Source organism: Thalassophryne amazonica, chromosome 5 (assembly GCF_902500255.1).
Source record: "Thalassophryne amazonica chromosome 5, fThaAma1.1, whole genome shotgun sequence".
Lineage (NCBI taxonomy): Eukaryota > Metazoa > Chordata > Actinopteri > Batrachoidiformes > Batrachoididae > Thalassophryne > Thalassophryne amazonica.
Window position 1 is genome coordinate 41,805,651 of NC_047107.1, and position 24,436 is coordinate 41,830,086.

Genomic DNA, 24,436 nt, shown 5'->3' on the forward strand with positions numbered 1-24,436 from the left:
TTTATACAGATAAAAAATACTTGTGTAATCAACAGCTGCTGCAACACAAAGCATTTCAACCAATACAGAACTGGATCCATCCTGCTTCAAGAGATGAATTTTATCTATGCTGTACAATTTGACCAAAATAAAAACGGGTGCAGAAATCAAATAGGTCATTCACAGTGGGATCTAAAAAAAAACAGCAGGACTTGAGGACTTCATGATGACATCACAGAAGACGTATACTAAAGTAGCAATGTATTTTACAACCTCAGCACAAAAAAGCAAGAATTTTGAAGCATACTTGCTGTCATTATGTATACAAACTATAACGAGAAAGAAAATTTTGGTTGGTTTTTGGAAATGTTGCAGGTTTTTTTTGTTTGTTTGTTTGTAGCTACAATGTGAAAGAATAAACTGTGTGCGAAACTAGCAAAGGCAGAGTACAAAAGAACTGCTGAAAAATAATAAATATTTGTAATAAAAAAAGTAGGAGTATTAAGACAATAAAAAGGAGTTATTGAAGAGCGGCGCAGGGCAGTTTTTATGTCGTGTTGTTTCGAGTGCCTGAATGTTGACTTGCAAATCAACATACAAAGGCATTTAATTCAGCAGCTGCAATTTTAATATCTATGGACACAAATCCAACCTCTTGATTTTCTTTATGCAAAACCTGATGTGTCCTGCACTGAATTGTTTGTAAAAATCTTCAAACCATGTCACACACTCCTTTGAATGTCACCTTTGTGCCACACCGGTTCTTTCTGTATGATATAAAGGTCTTCCCAACTGGAGCTCTTCATAATCAGCTGGCCCCAATCCATCATTCACCCCTATCCTCCCACATTCTGGATTCTACCTCCAGTTAGTTTGAATATGTATTGGATCTTCTCCTTTCTAGATTGGCATGTCATCCTGGCCTACGTTGTCTTGCTCTGGTCAGGTTAATCACACCTTGAATTGATAGCTTTATGATTTGAGTTTTTTTCCATGTCCAGTGTTGTGCATCATCATATTTGTTGTCTCTCTGGCATCTTTGGTGTCTTTGGCGCCTAGCAGGTCCTGGCATGTCTCCTCTATGCCTGTATTTGCTAATAATTATACACTTGTGTTAGGCAAGTCCTTTCAGCAAACTAAATTCCCAGTGTCGCCAACGGAACAGTTCCCCCTAAAAATCGATCCTGCCTTCACTGCACATGCATCATCAGCCACAGTTCACTCCATTTCTGCTTCAAACTGCACTCCAGTCATCATCTATCTTAGCGACAGATATCTGAAGCTTTTGTACAACAATCATTTCCACATAAATTCAGCGTTATTTCATCATAAAAGACAGAGGAAATGATCAGACCACCACAGGTACACGAGCTGCTAGCTGTTGCGTTCACTGCTCATACGTCATTTCAAAGCATCAGCGAATGTCGGCTCTTTTCTGCTGAAAACTGCCTCATTTCTGCTTAAAACTGACTTTAAAATGATTTAAGAGGTTTTACCTTGTCATCTGATGGTTAATAATCCCATTAATCCATTTGATCGCTTTGGGTGTAGAGACTCGGTCTCAGACGAGCTGCTGATGCTTTGAAATGACATGTGCAGTGGAGGCAGGGCGGTCCAATTATTAGGGGGGACCATTCGGTCTGCGACACTGGACAAGTTTGTCACCTAATATGTTGTCCATTGGTGATGGTGTGCAGGTTCGTGATGAAAATGTGGCGTTGGTTCATTGGTGAGATTGTCCCATCTCATACCATCTATGATAATACCATAAGAGATTTTTACGTGATAAAGAATTGTCATATCACAGTATAAATAGCTGGTTTTCTATTACAGAAAAAAGGGAGCAGCAAAATGGTGTGGGTGTGTTTGACAAATTATTGGCTGTTTTACTGGGTTGTTTGTACTGTACAGAACTGTAATTCCAATAGCCATCATTGCAATGGATGTTTAAGTCAGCTAAATATTCCAATATTTGTGACATTTTTTTGTTTTTTTTAGAAACATATTTTTCAATTAAGCATATTTTCAATTTGCTACTTCAAATCAGGGGCTCACAGTGACACAATGCCAATCATGTCTGAAAGTTTCAGAATGGTGACATGTTCCATTCCTGGTTCAATATTTTTCCCCCCTATCGTCATAAATATCGTTATTGCAAATTTCCTTGATATATCATGACACAATTTTGAGGCTATATCGCCTACTCAATTCACTGATATAACTGGACCTGTTGTGAAAGTGTCGTGACATGGACCCACAACAGGGGGCGTAAATGAACGGACAATGAAAGAGTCAAATATGAACACTTTACTGTTGTGAAAAGCACAACCAAACACAGCAGATTACAGAATAAGTACAATAGTCAATTAGCAAAGGTGACGTGTGGGCAGGCTCGAGGATAGAAGACGTCTGTCCTGAGAAGAACCGGAACCACACGATTTCCTCCGCCGCCGAACCCGGAGAATACTGGAGCCACCAAATCCCAAACACCCCAGGTGGCCACTGTCTCCGCGTGTCGGATCTGGTGCTGCTGGCGAGGAGCAGAGACAATCAGATGTGGGTGTGTGAACACCCAGTAACAACAACGGTGGGAATTCCACCTCCACCTCTAACACACACTCGTGCAGCGTCTGTTTAACCACTTATCTGACGGGAAGTAGGACGAAACAGTCGCGACCCACGCTGGTCCTCTGGTTAGACAGCTGCAACACAATAGCTCTTGGAATCAATCAATACAAGCAGAGAAAGTTACCTCCTAAGGTAGACGATATCTCGGCAACGAGGTGGAGATGACGTCCGGTCTTTATGGAGTGGGATGATGAAGTGTAGATGGGTGACAGCTGTCAAGAGATAATGAGTGACAGCTGTCACCCCCGGCTGTGTCCGTGGCGGCAGCGCCCTCTCGTGCCTGAAGCCCGCACTTCAGGCAGGGCGCCCTCTGGTGGTGGGCCAGCAGTACCTCCTCTTCTGGCGGCCCACACAACAGGACCTCCTAGAATACTCCACTAAAATGGCTCTTAAAGCAGAGTATGTAGCTCTGTAGCATAGAAGCTGGACAACCAAAATATGGGCTGTGGTTTGACTCCAGGTGTATCCACTTCAGGCTAACTGTCCCACTTGACTGAAGTGCCCGTGAATTCAATTCAGTTTATTTTTATGTGCCAAATGACAGCATAGGTGATCCACACAAGTAAGATCTAACATTATACATCCACTGAGCAAGCACATCGGTGACAGTGCTAAGGAAAAATTCCACATTAACTCTGATTACAGGAAGAAACCTCAAGTAGATCTGACTCAGTGGGGTGACCATCTCCATTGGCCATATGAATAAAAACAACAACAACAACAACAAAAAAAAATCAAACAAAAGCACAACAAAGAATTGTTAAATATGCAGAGACAGGAATGTTGGAGCTAAGTATAAATACACATATAGAGTCTAGTTATCACAATGACCGATGGCCAAAAGACAACCATGAATTAAAGAGCAGAGTCAAAGTGAAATGGACTGTAATTTGTGAGTCTGTATGTATTGGTGCCAGATGAATTATTAAATAGGAGATTCCCCAGATTTCATTCACATGATGTCAATTAATTCAAAGGAAAGCTCCAGATCTCAACAGTTCCTCAAATGGGTTAATGGGTACTGGCTTTGGCTCAGGAGTACTCCATAATGCTTTCAGGGGTAGTCTCCTTTGCATCAGACTATGGTCTCCAGCAAAATGCACCAACCCACTGACCTCCACAACCTGCACAGGACTTACTTTTTCAAAATAAATTTCCTCCTTAAACTTCCACATAAGGGATACGTGGCTCTGACAAGGATCAGACGAGTATATTTGTGTGTATGTCTATTATCTGTGAATGTGCAATTTGCACTGCTATGTGATCTGGATTATTTTGATGCATATGACCCACAAACTCAGCAGATCTGCTGAAATGGACAGCCCTGTTAGAAGCTGGTGGACACACAGCTGTGACCTGCGGGAGAACAAGGTGGATGCCTTCCAAAAAAATTCCACCTACAACCTCTCACCTCAATTAACCTGCATCATCTTTAATGAGCTGTGAATTCAACGAGCTAGCACCACTGACAAAAGATATTAAAATCCAAGATGTATGATTAAATTTGCTAATGTTCAAAAATATATTTAGGCAATGGATTCAAACAAATCCAAGTTTGGAAAAGAAGACTGAAAAAGAACATTTCTAAAGGCAAAACAGCACTATTACTCTGGCCTCTCATTTTTAAAGCACACACTGGGTTTCAGACGAACCCGGTACTACCATCTAGGATCACGTATTGGCAGCATACAAGGCAGCCTGAAGGTTTCAGCGTAACACACTCAAAAGTCTCCACACTAAAGACCTCTTTTCAGCTCGCATCGAGGGAAGTGGGCTGGGGAGACCCTTTGATGTGGTAACACCGAGGTCAGAGAGAACAGTCTGTGCAGCACTAAATTCCATCCCCCACAACAGTTCCTTTTTCCACTTTGGTACTGGCTTCGGTTTGAGAAGACTCCATCTTCAAAACAAGTATGACAAAAAAAGAATTTGGACATGTAGGAGTACAGGATGGATGAATGCCATATTTTCGGCTGTAGTTACCACATCCCCCTTTAAAAGTCTGCAATCTGTGTTGTGTTTAAGATTTCCCCGTCATACAATTACTGGCTTTTTTTTGTGTTTTGTTTCTGGAACCAGGAGACCCAGAAAACAGTCCAACCAGCACATAAACTAATCTCAAATGTCATGTCTTATTACGCACAAATGGAAGGAAACGTCTCGGTCGCTCACCCTGCCCAGTCAATGAATTTGTCAAAATTTTATGATAATTCATTCAATTACTCCTTTAGACATTTAAATGATGTGGGGAGTAAAGGCGGAGGCGGTGAGGGTCAGATGAAGAGGGGGCCTGAAGGAGGGGCAGGAGAAGAGGGATTGGGGAATAATCCTGCTCTTGATATTACACTCCCTCCAGAGGCCTTTTAAAGGCTCCATATCACAGTGTGAGGCCTCCTAAACTTCTCCACCTCCCTAACCACCCCCCGACAAACTCCACAGCCAACACACCCCCCACGCCACCCCCAGCAGCTCTGATCACAACTTATTCTCCTGATGCTGCACAAGCATAATGTAACATAATTATACAAATGTAAAAAAGTCTGGTGATCATGAAATTCTTAATAAACGCTTATTCTGCTGTGCATGTGTCTTTTACACCTGTATGTGTGTACGGTTTGTGCAAACTTATATGTTCCTGGGAGAATGACAATAAAAAGGCCCGCCGCTCTTATCGACCCTTGACCTTTGATCCCTTGAGGTCTCCCCACTGCCTGTGTTGGAGATGGAGGAGGCATGGAGGGATGAAGGGCGGGGATGAGGCAGCACTCAGAGAACAGCTCCCCCTGTCAGACCAGTTCAGGCTGCATCATGGGTAAGCTCCCCCCCAGTGTTCAGTGGTCTCTCTCTCTCTCTCTCTCTCTCTCTCTCCTTTGCTTCCCTTCTCCCACTGAAAGGAAGGAACCATTCACAACTTGAACAAAGACATGTGGTACCAGATATCTTTTATTCAAACTCGCCTCCGCTGAAGGCGCCTACAAGACGTGCCACTGTGCATCACTAACGCAGATGTCACGTGGAAATAAATCGTGTTTAAAAATTAATTTTTAAATCACTCTTAAGTGCTATGTACTAAATAGAGGACTGTGCAAATGTTTTAGTCACATTTCATACAACTACAACATTAAAACAAAATATTTCTAAATATCTAATACGTATTTAGAAATACATATAACCGATTCAAATCTGTGACCACTTTTCTCTTTTAAAAACACAATTTCTTGAAGGTGATACTACACGTTCTCTCAAATGCTCTCCATTTTATAAGTAAATTGGGGTGTATTTAATCAAGATTTAGCAACTTTATTAATGCTTGATCATTATAAATGCTTTTGTTGTCATGTCAATTAAGAAGAAAATCATGTTTTGTGTGTGTAGGTTTTACTTTAAGATTTTTTTATGTATTTTTTCAATAATATAACACAAAATATAACATTTTATATTTTGGAGTTTTTTTTTATGTGAATGCTTAGAAATTTAAATGATTTTGTTACAGTGGTGATTTATTTTTTTTATTATTATTATTCAAATCTTACTTCTAGGCTGCCAAAAACATTTGGAAAATAGTGTTGAATAGTATACACTATTTTGAAAAAAAAAAAAAAAAATAGTGTTCTCGGATAATTTGATGAATTTTTGTTAAATTAAAGAACGAGTATTTTTCAAAATGTCTTCTTTTATTAGCTATCACTTGCTACTTAAATGCCCAGAAGAATATTATATATATATATATATATATAGCATGACATGGTGCAAACTCATGGGATTGATTCCCACCTGTGGCCTTTCTGTGTGGAGTTTGCATGTTCTCCCCGTGTTTGCATGGGTTTCCTCCTGGTGCTCCAGTTTCATCCCACATCCAAAGACATGCAGGTGAGATGGATAGGAAACTTTACATTGTCCATAGATGTGTGTGTGTGTGTGTGTGTGTGTGTGTGAACCTATATGTGGCCCTCTGACAGACTGGCATCCTGTCCAGGGTGTACCCTGCCTCACACCCTGTGACTGCCGGGATAGGTTCCATCCTCCTGCGACCCGATCTTGAATAAGCAGTTGAAGATAAGTGTATGTGTGTGTGTATATATATATTTTTTAATCTTTACACTGCCCCCAGTTGCTTGGGGTCACCAGAGCAGATCTGGTAGAGATCCACATTGAGATCTGCCACAAGTGTTAAACACTCAAGTGCTCTATACAGAAACGGTGTTCACAAGCAGTTTTCCAAGTATGAATCAGGAATCTTTTCTGCTTAACCTCTCAGATCGGACAGGTTCAAGTGCGCTTAAATCCTCATTGTGACTTGATTAAAAAAAAAAGAAAAAGGGAGCATTACAATAATTAACAATCAAGTCAAAAGTCAAAAACACCCGTGAACGATATCTGCCTGATATCTGACACCGTGCTCATACATGCTGTTGCTGTTGGTTATCTTGTATGTGGTTGTGTGTGACGCTGTGTTGGCTTTTTCTCAGCTCTCGTAGGAGTCGCTTCTCACTGAGTGCAATCAAATCATCTGGCCACTATTGCCTCAGAGCCAAGTGTTTTCCTTTCACATCTGAGCTGCACTAGTGTCTCCAATTCCAGTATAGCCATGCCTGAGGGCATGCTAATTACCTTGTCTCTCCCTCTAATTTAACCAACTTTCACTGGGACTCTGTTGCCACATTCAATCCAGCATTGATAGCAGGCGGAGAGGAGGGAACGAGGGAGCGTGAGGCAGCAATAGGAGGGAGGAGCAAAGGGCGAAAATAGAAACAAACCAATAATCTTCTACATTGCCTCCTAAACGAAAGCCACTCTGTCCCTGATGTAGACAAGTCATTTTCTACAAGCCGTTAAAGCCCACTGGGCCAGGCGAGCATGCAGCGCTGGGCTGCCTGTTTCAAAGATCTTTTGCCATCATTTATACAATGGACACCCTCATTTTATGCCGCTACATCATAAAAGTGCTCCTTTTGTTACATTTCCATCCTTAAAAGGGTCTTAATCCCCATGCTTTCAGGCAAGTCTATGGCAAATTCCTCAGGGACATCCCATTCGCTGCAAGGGCTGGAGTGACCCACTCAGAAACCAGCATGCAGGCCTTTGAGCTTTTCTTCTGCTGCCACTCTCCAGAGAACATTAAATCGTACTTTTCATCCCCTTCACCATAGGGGGAAGCCCCTTAATGATGACAGAGAAAGAGAAATTCCTCCACTTGGTCCTATGACACCATTCTGCTGTCAAGCAGGCGTCTCGGTGGACAGAGAATCAAACATGGCTTCCTGCAGGTGGAACGCCAGTGAAGGTCACGGTGCGGATCAAAGAGGAGAGCAGTAGAGGAGAAGAAGGGAAAGAGGGTGGGATAAGAGAAAAAGGAAGACAGAGGGAGGGCTTTCCAGTGAAAATTAAGTCATCTGATGAAAAAGAAGGTTAAATGAAAAAAAAGAAGCTCGTGCAGCTTCATTCTATCATATTTAAAGTGGCATTCATTTGATTTTTACAAAGCAAACCACACTAGATTTTCCTGCTTAGCCCAGTACATATGTCTGTAGTCCATCACTGAAACACCTCTTATATTGTGAATCTACTTTACAGAAGGTAACCAGTTCAAGGCCACCCTTGCCCCATTGTCCTTGCACATCTGGAGTTGCATCTGTAAGGGTGTCTGGTGTAAAACGTGCCAAATATGCAAAGAAAGCAATGAGAAAAAAAAAAAAAAAAACATTCTACCAACTTATCTTTGGCTTTTGGATACTTGGGTGTGTCTGTGCTTTCCTTTGTGAAGACCTCTCTCAGAATATAATCAAGTTGAAGCCCTGCTGTCCAACCCCCAACTCTTTATACCAGACCCTTATTGAGAACACTGTATCAGACACGTCACTCTAGAATCCGTATCAACCCCTGTTCAGGTGTATTATATGAATGCATTAGATGTTATGGAAATGCTACAGAATAGGAAATGGTCATTTCTTCACAGCTTGCAAATGGCAAGTATATAATGTACTATGTAGCTTTGCATTTCTCTCTAATTTCTTCTCTGTTTTTTTCTCTGTATTTTGTCTGAGGTAACTTAATGACAATAAATCTCATCTCTCTCTCTCTAATGTGACTTTTTACTTTTGCCTAAAACACGGTACCTGTTACACATAAATGTGTATCCAGTATTTTACAGAAACTATTATCACAGTAAAATTGTGATCAGCATGCATTGCACCCAGTGACATCCAAGAGCACACAGAGCTAATTACGCTCAGTACAAGATGGGCTTTTATTGACAACAATTTCTGATTAAGTGCATTGTTATACTCACTGATGTTTTTGTTATTGCACAGTTATCATGTTCACTGTGTAGTCATCTCAATGATTTTGAGAAAATTTCATCTTCTTCTGAGATACTGTTGGTTGAAAGCTAGTTTTTGGTACATTTGGTACCAATATCTGGAGCCAGTCCTGAACTGTATCCCAAATACTTTCCCTGATAGGTTGGAGGTGTAAATCCAAATGGTCTTTCTCTTCTATGATGCAGTATACTGTATGTGACCATATAATGAGTCATTGGCCATTTTTTAAAATATAGATAAGGCAATGTGATTGATTAGACATTTTAGTCATACAGTGATCTCAAAATCTCAAGAAAAATCTGAGTCCTACATGGATATCAGCAAAGCCAGACTTTTAGATCAAAAATCTAAATTGTGATCGAGTCCAGCTTTTTAGATTAACTGTAAGATGATACACTTATTTCTCATGATTATAAGCTTTGACAGTTTGGCCCATGTAGCCCGGGTGTCTGTGCGTCATCCAGCACGCAGGTGCCTGAGTGTTGAGGAAGACAGTAGCCGGAGATGCTCAAGGATTTTGTCCATGTTTGACTTGGCTGTGGTGGGTAGATTTTATTTTAGAGATGTGGGAATGGACTGGTTGTCTGCCTGGGTGGTTGCCATCCAGGACCGAAAGCAGTTCCATGGTGTTGTGGATGCGGCAAAGCACAGCATGAGTACATGCTCCCAGACTTCACATGATTTTAAATATCTTTGGATTTTGGGCTGCTGGTTAGACAAAGTGACAGGTTTGGTGTTTGAAAACAGGAATATAATATGCAATGAACTGTACGATAAATCCACTGTAGAGTTATTATCAATGATTTTTGTTAGGTTTAGAGGATGAGAATCTGGCTATCCCTGGATGGGATGCCAGTCTGCTGCATGTTAGCTTCCCAGCCAAGGCTAGCAGCCATTTAGAGCTGGGTGGACTGGGACAATACAGACAGGGAGTGTGACCGAGAATCAAACTTTTTTTTTTTAACCTTTATTTAACAAGGTTAGTCCCATTGAGATTCAAACCTCTTTTGCAAGGGAGACCTGGACAGTTATAAAATTTCCAACTCAAATAACCTGGTGAATTGGAAACTTAGCAATAGTTGACAAAAATAGATTTCCAGCAGTAATTGCACATTTCAAAGAGTACTTCTGCAGGAAGATCAAGCCTCTAGCTTAGTGACGTGTCTGAATTGTATTGTCATTGCACAGGCAACTCAGGCTGTTGAGAAATGATGAGTAATCATCTGGGATTTGACCAGGTGAAGATGTCACTGATCATTTCCAGCATGGGGTGAACATGGATTTCAATAGTTCATAAGCCTTAGCCCTCTGTAATGACTTTTCTGACTATTCAGCTTTGGCCAACACATGGAAATGTGTACTTGGAAATATGACACCTAAAAATTTTCACCACTGCCAATTTATTACTGCTCTGAATTTCTACCAACAACTAGGTGGGCCCTCACAGAGTGTATATCTATGCCAATGTCTGACAGTTGACACTGACTGCTGACATTTTCTTTTTATTTTTTGTCTTATGTCATGAGAGGCTTATACCTTCCACTGTCTGACACCAGTCATTAAGCTCATTGTTGACATTTGAATGCGATCATTCAGCTTTGATCCTGAACCTTTGATCTATCTTTTTAACTCTTCTCTACTATTCTTTCATCCTAATTACTGAGCTCTGATCCTGAACTCTGAACTGAGATCATGTTTAGCGATTGCTTTGATCCTGTAATCAGGAACAAAGGAATCAGGATCAAAGCTACAAGATCAAAGTCAGAATACTCCCCTTGATCCAGATTGATACCAAAACTTAGCAGGCTCCTTTATGACTCTGTACTGAAAATGAAATCTATTCATGTCCTTTTGAGATATCCTGCTCACAAACAAGCAGATACTCTCACAGAAACATGGCATCAAAAACATAAGCTCCCTGATGAAGGCAATAAACTGAAAATTTCACAGTCAGTATTTCAGTAAATGGTGCACCCCAGCTGGCTGAACTCAATAAAAGCGCCAAAACACCAGAGAAGCCATCAAAAGCAGCACAGGAAAGGAGGGGTGAGTATGACCCAATAATCACTACCAACACTGACGCCGGAATCTGATTAAACCACTAATGACCTGTCACTCAAGAGTGGGGCAGATGTTTATAGATGCCCAGTACCCACCGTGCTGCTCATCAGTCAGAGTCAGAGTGCTGGCAGCCATGTCACCTTCTACAACCATTCACTTCGTAATGCCACCACACAGCATGAGGCATAAACTCGAGATCATCACTTCGGTCGTGGTTAGTGATAGAGGACATGGCCGGTTGCCATGGGCTTTCACCCAATCAGTAAACAGGGCAAAGTGTTGTTGCTTCTTGACCATGTCTCACTTTGGCCATGTTTCCAAATGCAGCTGCCACCTTTCCTGAGCCACTGCCCTTTCCCTCCCCCTCCTTGGCCGCCACCGCCCGCATGTGATGTGGAAGCAGCCATTTTCTTGTGGTGACTTCCTCAGCTTTCACCCTGACGCGTGACACTCATGACAAATTGGGTGTGGAAGTGAAGGTGATGGGCTGTGAAAACAGCGGCCCTGCCCCCATGACACACACTGCTCACATGTGCACCAACACAGTGCAGCACACAAATGTGTGCATGCAGTTTTGGTGCGCATGCACATGTGACACACTGCCGCTTGGTACTTTTCCTGACAGAGTGGTCGAAACTGTATTGCACAGGTGACAACCTGTATGACACAAAAGAAACAAATGTCCTGTAGTTTTGTAAGTTAAATCACAACATGTGCTTTTACAGACTCTGAACAGCAGCATCATTAAAGCATTAAGCATGAACATGTGTTCATTTTGTTTTTCCTAATCATTAAAAAAAAAATAGATCCAGAAAAACCTGTCACATTTGAAGTATATTCCATTTAAAGTGGATCAGATAGATATTAGTATTTCTAATGCCACATAACAAAATCCTTCCCCTGACGACTACTTTTTCAAAATAATTTATAAACCAATTATAATCCTCGCATTACCCACATTTACTGTGAAAAATTGAGTAATTCCAACCAGGGGACAAATTATTATACCAAATTGTATAGCAATTATCATAACATTACACTAATTCCCATAGAAGTGCTTAAATAATATGGTTGGTTGATTGCATGATGAATTAAAGAGCCCTTTTTTAAAGCTGAGAACCTCATCCAAGTACAGTCGAGATGGGGAGCTCTTCGGCACATTCAAGACCAGACAGCCCGGAACAGTGTAACCTATAATATAATAGTGATATTAATATTACAATCATCGCCTCCAGGGACTTAAACCAACCTGTAGGCTCTGTCCAAAGCATAAGTGTGTAAAGAATACATTATTATACAACTACCATAAAAATGCAACATGTTGCAAATATAGCAGCACGGTGGCTTAGTGGTTAGCACTGTTGCCTCATAGCAAGAAGGTCATGGGATCAGTTCCTACCTGTGGCCTTTCTGTGTGGAGTTTGCGTGTTCTCCCTGTGTTAGCGTAGGTTTCCTCCTGGTGTTCCAGCTTCCTCCCACATCCAAGGACATGCAGGTTAGGTGGACTAGATGCGGGTGTGAATGTGTTTGTCTATATGTGGCCTGGCGACTGACTCGCAGACCGCCTCACGCCCTATGACTACTGGGATAGGCTCCAGCCACCCGTATCCCTTAATTGGAGTAAGCGGTTGAAAATGACTGACTGAGTGATGCAAACAAATATTCCAGCTTGTTAGAATCAAGTTAAATTAATTTAATTAAGTTCACTGAAATGTGACACAGTACCATTTGCATGGACAGTTGGAACCGGTGCTCGGTGAAGCTTCAGGACAATGTTACAACCACTGATATGCACAATAATTATTTGTCTGGGTGTTTTTTGTTTCTTCTTCAAGGGTGTGAGATAAATGAGTGAAAACATGATAGTCCAAGTTAGAAACACATTTTTACAACAATTAAACCACACTCATAATTAATGGTGTTATTATGTTGTGGTCTTTCCCTGTCCTCGTCTTATGTTCTGTCAGTTAGTTGTTGTGGTTTTGGCTCTTGTTTATTTGGTTTCTTAGCTGAGGGTTTTTCCTTTATTTTATACTGTAGCCTTTGCGCCTTTGTTTTTATAGTTCCTGTTTAACTTCTTTGTCCATATCTTAACTTTGTTAATTATTTAAGGTTTTTTTTTTTTTTTTGTTCAGTGCAACTTACCCTGTAGTTTGATATGTCACTCTGCCTGTCAGTCATTCCCTGCCTATGTTTGTAGGTGTGGCCCTGTTACTCTGTGTTCCTCACAGCTGGTTCTCATCACAATCACCTCACCTTTCACTTGCCATCTCATTACATCACTCTAAATTTCTTTGTGGGATTGTTCTGGTTCCTTGAGTTCTGTTCATTGTATTAGTTCAGTGATGGTCTGTCCTTTTCTCCGTGCTGCTGCCAACTCTCCTCCTTTGTTTCTGATCATTTGGACTGTTCCCCAGTCTTGGATTCATCTTGTGTCATGGTTTGGATTCACCTTTTGTCACGGTAAGCTATTTACTTCTTACTCCTGTGTGTCACTCTGCAATTTTGGGTTCATTGTTGTGTGGGCCGCTGAAGAGGAGGTACTGCTGGCCCACCACCACCAGAGGACACCCTGCCTGGAGTGCGGGCTCCAGGCACAAGAGGGCGCTGCCGCCTCACAGGAGCAGCCGGGCTGACAGCTGTCACTTATCACCTACAACAGCTGTCACCAATCATCTGATCTTCAGTAGTATATCAGCAAGAGGACATCTCCACCTCGTTGCCGAGATATCGCTCTACCTAGGAGGTAAAGTGCTCAGCCGATTGTGTTGTCTTCCCGACAATAATACTTTGTTGCTTTGTGTGTTTGATAGCAGACAGTGAGTATTTACAGCTGGAGACTGTGTTGGACTTTTTCCCTACCTCTTTGATAAGTACTCACACTCCTGCACTTACCAGTTTCTGATGAGAGGTGGAGGTGGTTTTCCCACCATACGTGTTGCTGGGTGCAAACGCATCCACATCTAACTGTTTTTTGTTCCTCGCCAGCAGTACCAGATCCGACAAGCGAAGGCAGTGGCCACCTGGGAGTTCGGGACTTAGCGGCTCCAGTATTCCCAGGGTTCGGTGGCGGAGGAAATCGTGTGGTTCTGGTTCTGCTTTGGACGGACGTCTCTTATCTTCGAGCCTGCCCACGTGACACATTTTTGTGAATTGACTTCATTGCTTACTATTGTGATCTGCCGTGTTTGTTGTACTTATTCACAACAGTAAACTGTGTTATTTGACTTCCTCCATTGTCCGTTCATTTGCACCCCCTGTTGTGGGTCCGTGTTCCTACACTTTCACAACAGGATATCTCGGCCAACGTCATGGACCCCGAGGGGCGTCAACCGGTTGTTGAATGGCCAATGGAAGAGCAGGGCGCACAGGCGTCTGCAGGAGGAATGATCGGTGAGTTGCAGCGAATCCTCACCGCTTTTACGGCTCGGTTGGATCTAATGACCGAGCAGAACGTCCTCCTTAACCGCAGGGTGGAGGCTCTCGCCGCGCAGGTGGAAGCGCGCCCTCAGGGCGCTGCTGCGGCTCCCCCTCCTGTCGATCCTGTGCGCAACAGTGACGTTCCACAGGTCGTTCAACGACCCCTCCCACCTTCCCCTGAAGCATACATAAGCCCTCCAGAGCCGTACGGGGGTTGTGTGGAGACGTGCGCGGACTTCCTTATGCAGTGTTCGCTCGTCTTCGCACAACGTCCCGTCATGCACGCGACTGATGCTAGTAAGGTAGCTTATGTGATTAATCTGCTTCGCGGTGAGGCACGCGCTTGGGCTACAGCGCTCTGGGAGCAAAATTCACGGCTCCTTCTGACATATAATGGGTTCGTGAGGGAGTTCAGAACAGTGTTCGATCACCCAAATAGAGGAGAGACCGCTTCAGCCGTGCTGCTGTCAATGAGACAAGGGCGCCGGAGCGCAGCTGCTTATGCAGTCGACTTCCGCATCGCGGCTGCGAGGTCCGGCTGGAATAGCACTGCCCTCCGTGCCGCCTTCGTAAACGGACTGTCGTTGGTTTTGAAGGAGCACCTGGTCGCTAAGGATGAACCGCGGGATTTAGACGGGCTTATTGATCTCGTTATATGGTTAGACAATCGGTTAGAAGAACGCCGTCGGGAACGAGACGAAGGGCGTGGCCGCGCACGCGCCGTCCCTCTCCCTTCAGGTTCAGACCGAGTTCCGCCCTCCCCACACTCCACGGCCTCTACGCTCCGTATGGTTACAGCTCCCCCTGCTGATGAAGCTATGGACACGAGCAGGGACACATTTAGGCCACCAGATAGACCGAGGACGGTGGTCCGCGGAGCGTGCTTTGTTTGTGGCTCGATAGAGCACCAATTGAGAGACTGCCCCGAGCGGTTAAACACCAACGCCCGCCCCTAGAAACTGGGCTAGGGGTGGGCCAAGACATTCACGTGGGACATACCCATATTGCCACACGACTCCCAGTTACAATCCTTTAAGAGGATTTAACCCTTCAGGCCCCAGCACTGGTGAACATGGGCTCTGAAGGGAATCTGCTAGACAGCAGATGGGCCAGGGAGGCAGGGCTCCCTCTGGTGGTGCTTACTTCACCAGTTCAGGTGCGGGCACTAGATGGCTCCCTACTCCCTCTATTCACACATAAGACACCACCAGTAACTCTGGTGGTGTCAGGGAACCACAGGGAGGAGATCGAGTTTTTCGTGACTCCTGCCACCTCCCGTGTGATTCTCGGGTTCCCCTGGATGTTAAAACACAATCCCCGGATCGATTGGCCGTCCGGGGTAGTGGTACAGTGGAGCGAGACCTGCCATCGGGTATGTTTAGGTTCCTCGGTTCATCCCGGTTCCCAGGCTAGGGAGGAGGTCAGAGTCCCGCCCAATCTTGGGATGGTGCCGGTGGAGTACCATGACCTTGTGGATGTGTTCAGTAAGGATCTGGCGCTCACCCTTCCCCCGCACCGTCCGTACGATTGTGCCATTGATTTGGTTCTGGGCGTTGAGTTCCCGTCCAGCAGGCTGTACAACCTCTCACGACCTGAGCGCGAATCAATGGAGACCTACATCCGGGACTCTTTAGCTGCCGGGTTGATCCGGAATTCCACCTCCCCGATGGGTGCAGGTTTCTTTTTTGTGGGAAAAAAAGATGGCGGACTTCGTCCATGCATTGATTATAGGGGGCTGAACGAAATCACGGTTCGTAACCGATACCCGTTGCCCTTGTTGGATTCAGTGTTCACGCCCCTGCATGGAGCCCAAATTTTCACTAAGCTGGATCTTAGAAATGCGTATCACCTGGTTCGGATCCGGAAGGGAGACGAGTGGAAGATGGCATTTAACACCCCATTAGGTCACTTTGAGTACCTGGTCATGCCGTTCGGCCTTACAAACGCCCCCGCGACATTCCAAGCATTGGTTAACGATGTCTTGCGGGATTTTCTGCACCGATTCGTCTTCGTATATCTGGACGATATACTCATCTTTTCTCCGGATCCTGAGACCCATGTCTGGCATGTACGTCAGGTCCTGCAGCGGTTGTTGGAGAACCGGCTGTTTGTGAAGGGCGAGAAGTGTGAATTTCACCGCACTTCTTTGTCCTTCCTGGGGTTTATCATCTCCCCCAACTCCGTCGCTCCTGATCCGGCCAAGGTTGCGGCGGTGAGAGACTGGCCCCAACCTACCAGCCGTAGGAAGCTGCAACAGTTCCTCGGCTTTGCAAATTTCTACAGGAGGTTCATTAAGGGCTACAGTCAGGTAGTTAGCCCCCTGACAGCCCTGACCTCTCCAAAAGTCCCCTTCACCTGGTCGGATCGGTGCGATGCCGAGTTCAAGGAGTTGAAACGGCGCTTCTCGTCTGCACCCGTTCTGGTGCAGCCCGATCCTAGTCGCCAGTTTGTGGTTGAAGTGGACGCCTCGGACTCAGGGATAGGAGCTGTGCTTTCCCAGAGCGGAGAGACCGATAAGGTCCTTCACCCGTGTGCCTATTTTTCCCGCAGGTTGACCCCGGCCGAACGGAACTATGACGTCGGCAATCGAGAACTCCTTGCGGTGAAAGAGGCTCTTGAAGAGTGGAGACATCTGTTGGAGGGAACGTCCGTGCCATTCACGGTTTTCACTGACCACCGGAACCTGGAGTATATCAGGACCGCCAAGCGGCTGAACCCCAGGCAAGCCCGCTGGTCACTGTTCTTCGGCCGTTTTGACTTCCGGATCACCTACCGCCCCGGAACCAAAAACCAGAGATTGGATGCCTTGTCCCGGGTGCATGAAGACGAAGTCAAAACGGAGTTGTCGGATCCATTGTGATCTGCCGTGTTTGTTGTGCTTATTCACAACAGTAAAGCGTTGTTATTTGACTTCCTCCATTGTCCGTTCATTTGCGCCCCCTGTTGTGGGTCCGTGTTCCTACACTTTCACAACATTCATTTCCTCATAAATCATAACAAATTCTACTTAATAAATCTGATGAGGTGACCAAAAGTAAAACCAGTTAAAGTTTGAAAAAAATAGCATATAACGGTCCATATCCAATGTGGAAAATGTCTCAACTTCATTATTACCCACATGGACCACTTCAAGAGGGTATTGTGATTGCCCACTGTATAAAACTGGAACACTATCATACCAACTTACTCTAAAATAATATGTAACGGCTTCACTGTAGATCAATTATCCTGGGTCTTGATCCAAATAATATACAGTAATTGCCTATGCCAAGGAGGTCAATATGTTGTATTATTGTTTATTTTTCCATAAACATTTGGTGGAGACTTAGGCCTTAGGTCAGTTAAGACTTCATTACGTTTTGGTGCAAATTCATACCAAGTGGTGATTCTTGCCTTTGTTCTTTTGATATGATTTTCATTTTGTCCCTCTGGATGAAGGCATCAGTTTGTTGTGGTCAAAAACTGTTATACAAATAATGAATGTTTTTTCATTTCATTCACGAATATTTCATGAGGTGAAAGCTGGAATGTTCCAGCTTTCACCTCATGAAATATTCATTCCAGTGAAAGAATGAAAAAAACATTCATTATTTGTTTTATATAATGGCTAAAATAGATTCTTGTCATTTGATATGTTATTAATTTACAAACAACAGAAAAGGGACTTACATTTTGGTGTTCCACTGCTGCTTAACAGCCCAACACAAAATTTAAATTAGAGTCCCAAATTGCAACGATGTAGTCTGTGATGCCATCCACCGACTTCGTGTGCTTCCAAAAAAAAAAAAAAAAAGACAGTTCCTCAGTCCAGCAACAAATATTGTCAGAAATTTGTCAAGCTTTTCATCCTAACAGCTCTTCATGCCTCCAGACGGCTTACTGCGTAGTGGATTTGTTTTGTGTGTGTGTGTGTGTGTGTGTTAGAAGAATTAGCGACATCAATTAGCTCCTTCAAATCCTCATCTACCAGCAAAAAAAAACCCTCTATGTTTATATAAACATCGCCCCCGGTAGTGTGAGCATGCATGGTGGTCATGGGGTGCAATAGCACATTTCATATAGCACCAAAATTGCACACTAAAAAATAACTATTGCACAGTCAATGGGCCTCATGTATCAATGTTGCGTACGGCAATATTTGAGCGTATATGGGGTGTACACCAAAACGGCTGTGCTACTTGGCATTTATCAGTGTGGTCGTTGGTGTACTCTGTGCTGAAAGAATACACCAGGTATATATATATATATATATATATAGATAGATAGATAGATAGATAGATAGATAGATAGATAGATAGATAGATAGATAGATAGATAGATAGATAGATAGATAGATAGATAGATAGATAGATAGATAGATAGATAGATAGACACATATGCTGCAAACAGGGAACCATTCACAATCATAAAAAAGGTGTCAGATCAAAATCCTCATTTAATCCTCATTTAGTTTGAGTACATATACAGGTGTGGCTTATGGCACTAATTATATCTGACGTCACTACTGCTATTGATATCTAAATAAAGCTCTTTGCATGGGAGCGCTCGATTTTTGCTTTGATATTTGTCCCTTTTTGATTCAGAACACCGTTTTTTTTTTACACTTTTTCGATGTGCGTATCTTTTCTGATTCACTCATGATTATAACATGGTGCCATACTTTATCACAATCAACATTTTAGTGTCCTTGTTTGCACATTTGAAACATTTTCACTCCCACTTATAGTTCCTTAGCCTCCTTTACTGAATTTCTATTATGGAATGGTGTAAGAAAATAAATCTTATAGGCTACACAAACAAGCCATTATAAAGACACTAAATACCAAATAAAATACTAAACATCACAGACAAACACGTGGTGCAAATATTCTGGTATCATGTTTTGTTTATTCTTTTTTTTTTTTTGTTCATCTCTGGCAGCATTAGCATGCTAGCTTTATGATACTACTAGCTAGGAGGACAGAGCAAGCCATTGTCAGCAACATAAAATAAAACCAGTAGTGGTCATTTCTGGTTTTTACTTTATTTAAATATAGTAGTACATATACGTAAAAGGCGTGCCATTAATCGTCAAGCCTTACATTTAGTCACTACTTTGCAGCTCCTAGTGTAGTGTCTCCTTCTCGAGCAGCTTCGTAGTGTATGAATTCTGCATGCGATTCAAAGCTTAAAGCACATAACCTTTGCATGTCCTCTTCACTTTGTTGGCTTGGATTCATCATTCCATTTTTCTTCTTGTGCACTGATTCGCTAAAACTGAACAGTCAATCAGAATGCGCTCTCGCAGCCACAAACCTACTATCGTGCAGCCATGCTGACGATATGGGACACAGTGAGCTGACTTATATGTCATCAACTCCTGATGAGACCAGATGGATGACTGTAGGCTTGGCTTGGTATATACCATCCTTAAATCCTAGCTTCTTAATATGTTCATTGACAGAGATAACATAAGTCAGTATTAAAAGGAACTGGCTTGCCAAATTAACTGCTGCTGCCTCAGTACACCAACCATTCGGTAGAGATGGACGGATTGATGCTAATATCGATAATATCGATACCAATGCTGGTATTGATATTGAACGATCCTCGTGTAAAAAGATCGATACTCAAGTTTTTTCTCTCCCGCACGCACTGACTGATCAGCAGCAGATTCATCAAAGTCTGCTCTGTTTGTAAGAGCAGCGCTGCACTGTGTCACACAACATAGAGCAGTGCACCCTTGTATTGTGGTTTGTCAGCCCTCTACCTCAGGAGATTTTGTTTTAAAGTGTGTTGAGTGATATTTTTTAAACAAAAATTTTGTTGTTACATACGTTTGGCAAAATTCTATCCTAGGTCTTTTGGATCCTTTGGATCTATAAAGCTTAAATATGAAAAAGTATCGGCATCGATATCGGCGGTACTGGGCCTGTATTTACTTGGTATCGGATCAATACCAAATTTCCCGGTATCGCCCACCTATATCATTCGGGGGACCTGACCAAAAGTTGGCGTATCCAGGAAAAAAAGAAAAAAAATCATGAGAAATCATCGATCATTTGCGGCTCCTAGAAGAATATATTTAGGATGAAATGATAATGGTTTTTATTGGCATTCTTTTGCATGGTAAATACAGAGTTATTGCAAGTAATGATGAATCAGTTTTGTGGGGACACCGTTTCTGTGCATGGCGTCATCATTTTATGAATAAGAAGCAAATCCAACATAGGCCCTGAGGCCCATTGATGTCAGTGCTTTTCCCCAAATTCTGGTTGTCAAACTGAATTCTGTTTGACGGACAATATCAAATAAGCTCATCATGGCCTATTTCCTCATTATTAGCAGTGGAAAAACAGGATTAATGGAGTCAGTGAGTACGCAAGACTTTCATAAGAAATCTACAAAAATTACTGCATATTCAGCTTTGAAATTTTAGGTTCTATTAGAACTTTATGAAACTGAGGATGTGGATCAGTACCACCATTCCAAGAAGGACTTCTTTATAAATCAGGCACAGTGGATGGTCCTGGCCAAATGGCAATTAATATATATAGGCTATACAGCACAAAGTTTTAATTAAACAATTTCAAAGAGTCCTAAAAATAAACTCTTGCTCATCCACATCACCAGTGCCACGTCAACATGCCTCTATTCCATGTTTACACATATATTTTCTCTCAAACACTGGGCATCACAAAGCTATTGGTCTGTCTGTGCACAGTAGCCATTGTGCACACATCAGGCGAGAGCTTTTTGTGCTATTATGTTTGGTGACAGGCTGAATGAGAGGGAGTGTTTCTCAGTACCGGGATGTGTGGGAGACACCTGCTGGGTCGGGCTGCACCGGCCCACTCTTCTCTGCCATTAAAACGTGTAGCACTGGGGGCTCCTTTTGTTCAGCAGGAGCTGTTGTTGGCGACATGTTTGAAGTGTCACAAGTGTCAGTCTTTATTAGATTCAGAATGATATTAGGGAATGGAGGAGTGTGATTAGTCAAAGAAGCAGAGAGACAGAGCAGCACAGACATGGAAAAACCTCCTTTTCTGAGCACTCCATGCTATTCTTCCATCATAAATAAAAGCCCTGACGAATGGAGAAAACTTGATGAGGCTACCTGGTGTTACCTCATGCCAGGTGTTCTGCTGTTGGAGGACCGTCACTGTCTGTAATGTAGAGATTTGTGACTCGACGGCATTTGATTTTCATATGTCAGTTGTAAAGCAGCACATTCTGAAGAAAGTATCTCCTTAAATCAGCATTACCTTATTATGTGATTAGTGACGTGCTCATTTTGGATTTGGAAAATAAGTAAAGTATTCCTAATGAGTTGAAAACATTGGTGCAAAGCTGGCTGAAGGCAGTTCTTGCACACTTGAGTCAGTTTTGGGTCTTGTTGATGTCAACGTTTGACACGTGGGAGCCCAGGTATGGACATTGGGTCATGTTCTCCAGGACTGCCTAACACACACATTTTTCATCATTCCCTGCTTTGCAAAAGCTGATTAGCTCATTCAGGTGTGTGCTTGCTGTCAGTTGTGCTTGCTGTCACCTCCTTGTGCTTGTCAGCTTTTGACAGACCAAGGAAAGATGTAAAATGTGCAGTTTTGGGAGTCCCTGAAGAACCGCAGGATTAGACCACAGGTATACCCAGTGGCTTATGGAGACCCAGACAAGGAATACTATATGTATTGTGAAAGAAAATAATTATTTTGCCAGATGGCATATTTTCCCAAGGACGATATAGCTCACAACAGATGACTACTGTATGGAGATAGGAATGGGCCATCGGTTTCACTGGGTGGTTGCTCATCAGGATCCAGGAAGGTTTCCATAGGGTGGTGGATGTGGCAACTGCAGCACCAGCACTACAGGCAACAATAGTACCCCATGTCACATACATTTCTGTTTCTGGTTGTTCCTCCACATTTAACCCATCCAAACTATAGTTAGATGCAATAAAACCACTAGGAGCAGTGGTCAGCCACAGTCCAACGCCTTTGGCCCAACTCCAGATGTATAGATGCTACCTTGGTCAGGGGCAGAGAAAGGAGCAGATCCTAGATAAGCATGTTTTTTTTTTTTTTTTTTTACATGGGAAGAAAGCAGAGTGCATGTAGGAAACCCACTCACACATCAGGAGAACATGCGAGCTCCATACAGAAGGCACCAAGTGGGAAACAATCCCAGGACCTTCTTGCTGTGAGGCAGCAGTGCTAACCAATAAGCCACTGTGCTGGCCTCGTGCTGATGCCAGGATAACTTCACCCCAACCTCTTCTGCAATTTGTGCCCCCTTGAGCTTTTGCACATTAAATCTCACTCATTATACATTTATATATATCCAACTGTCAATGCAGCAATACTCAAAGATCAGCCAAAAAGACCTAGAATCAAAGACATCCAGCCATCTCCTTAGGTCACTGGTGAGCATAAAAAGTCTCACAACTACACAGTAAGACAGCAAGCATCACGATCCTAATGAAATCGACCTTTGTGCTCCTGCAAACAAACATTAACACCTCCAACCACCTCTGTCAAGCAACTACATGACTTCATGAGGCCTATGCGCGTATCCCTTGCTCTCAAAGGCAGAGAAACCAGGGACATGAACGGTACTGCCAAGTGAATGTGTCTATAAGTTCCCCGCATTGATCCCTGCATTGCTGCAAAATTCGTTGTGCCAATGCATTCCGCTTTGACATGCTTGACTCCACACTTTGTCCCGCTTGACGCCATACTACAGTGGGAAAATAAGTATTTGATCTACTGTCAATTTTGCAAGTTTTCCCACATATAAAGAATGGAGAGGTCTGTAATTTGTATCGTAGATACACTTCAACTGTGAGAGACCGAATCATACTGTAATGGATTGGTAAAACAGTTGCATTTTTATTCTTTTTTATGAGTTAGCTATTCTGTATCTGTAAAATTAGGTGTACTGTAGATGTAACATCTTGTCATAATCGTTCCCTGTACGCAATGATACACACTGATACGCAGACACACACAGTGTTTTTGAATAGGTTGCGCTTGTTTAGGACTAGTTCATGAAATTAATGCGTCCCCGAAGTTTTGAGCATTTCAGAATTGTCTTTGCACACACAGTTCACTCACAGTTTATGACAGGTTTACTCACTGGCACGCAAGATTGCATGCCGGTGCGGGAATCAGATTTGTGCAGGTGCCTTTAGTCTTAACGGATAATTACAGACTCAAATGTTCTTATTCCTCACTCAGCTTCTCAACTGCTGCAATCAGAGGATCCAATGATTTCTCAAAGATCTCAGCATTGTCCACTAAACCCTTCCTCACCAACAAAGGCACCTACGCAGCTGTTTCACCCATGCAAGCATTGAACAGTATAAGCTAGAATTTATGCCTATGCTCCACAGAGTCGTCGCACTCAATGTGTTTATGATGTCCAGAAACGTCTTGGGGATCCAACTGTTGGGAAAGTGTAGTGACACGGACCCACAACAGGGGGCGTAAATGAACGGACAATGGAAGGAGTCAAATTATAACACTTTACTGTTGTGAATGACACAACCAAACACAGCAGATTACAGAATGTGCACAAGTCAATCAATACAGGTGTCGTGTGGGCAGGCTCGACGATAGGAGACGCCCGTCTGGAAACGAACCGGAACCACACGATTTCCACTGCCACCGAACCCGAGGAATACTGGAGCCGCCAAGTCCCGAAGTCCCCAGGTGGCCACCGTCACGGCGTGTCGGATCTGGTACTGCTGGCAGAAAGCAAAGACAGTCAAGGGTGTGTGTGTGAACACCCAGTAACAATCCTGGTGGGAATTCCACCTCCACCGCTCACTCAAACACTGCTGAGTACTGTAGATTCCTCAGGGGAAAAGAGTGCCTTCAGCGCTCTCACAGCTTTCACCGACGGAGGAACTGGTACTCCTGCAAACACTCACAATATACAAATATTGCAATTACAAAACGGCTGAGGATATTACCTCTTGTAGAAGATGATATCTCGGCAATGTGATGGAGGTGTCTTCCTGCTTTTATTCCAGATGTGGATGAGAT

At 43.2% G+C, this 24,436-nt stretch overlaps 1 long non-coding RNA gene across 1 annotated transcript in view; it reads right to left on the reverse strand.

Annotated features, from left to right (window-relative positions):
- Nucleotides 1-24,436, reverse strand: part of LOC117510372 — a 548,589-nt gene that overhangs the window by 411,681 nt on the left and 112,472 nt on the right. The window contains exon 2 of the long non-coding RNA XR_004560703.1: nucleotides 430-436. This is a non-coding gene — a long non-coding RNA (uncharacterized LOC117510372). The remainder of the gene's footprint in view (nucleotides 1-429; nucleotides 437-24,436) is intronic.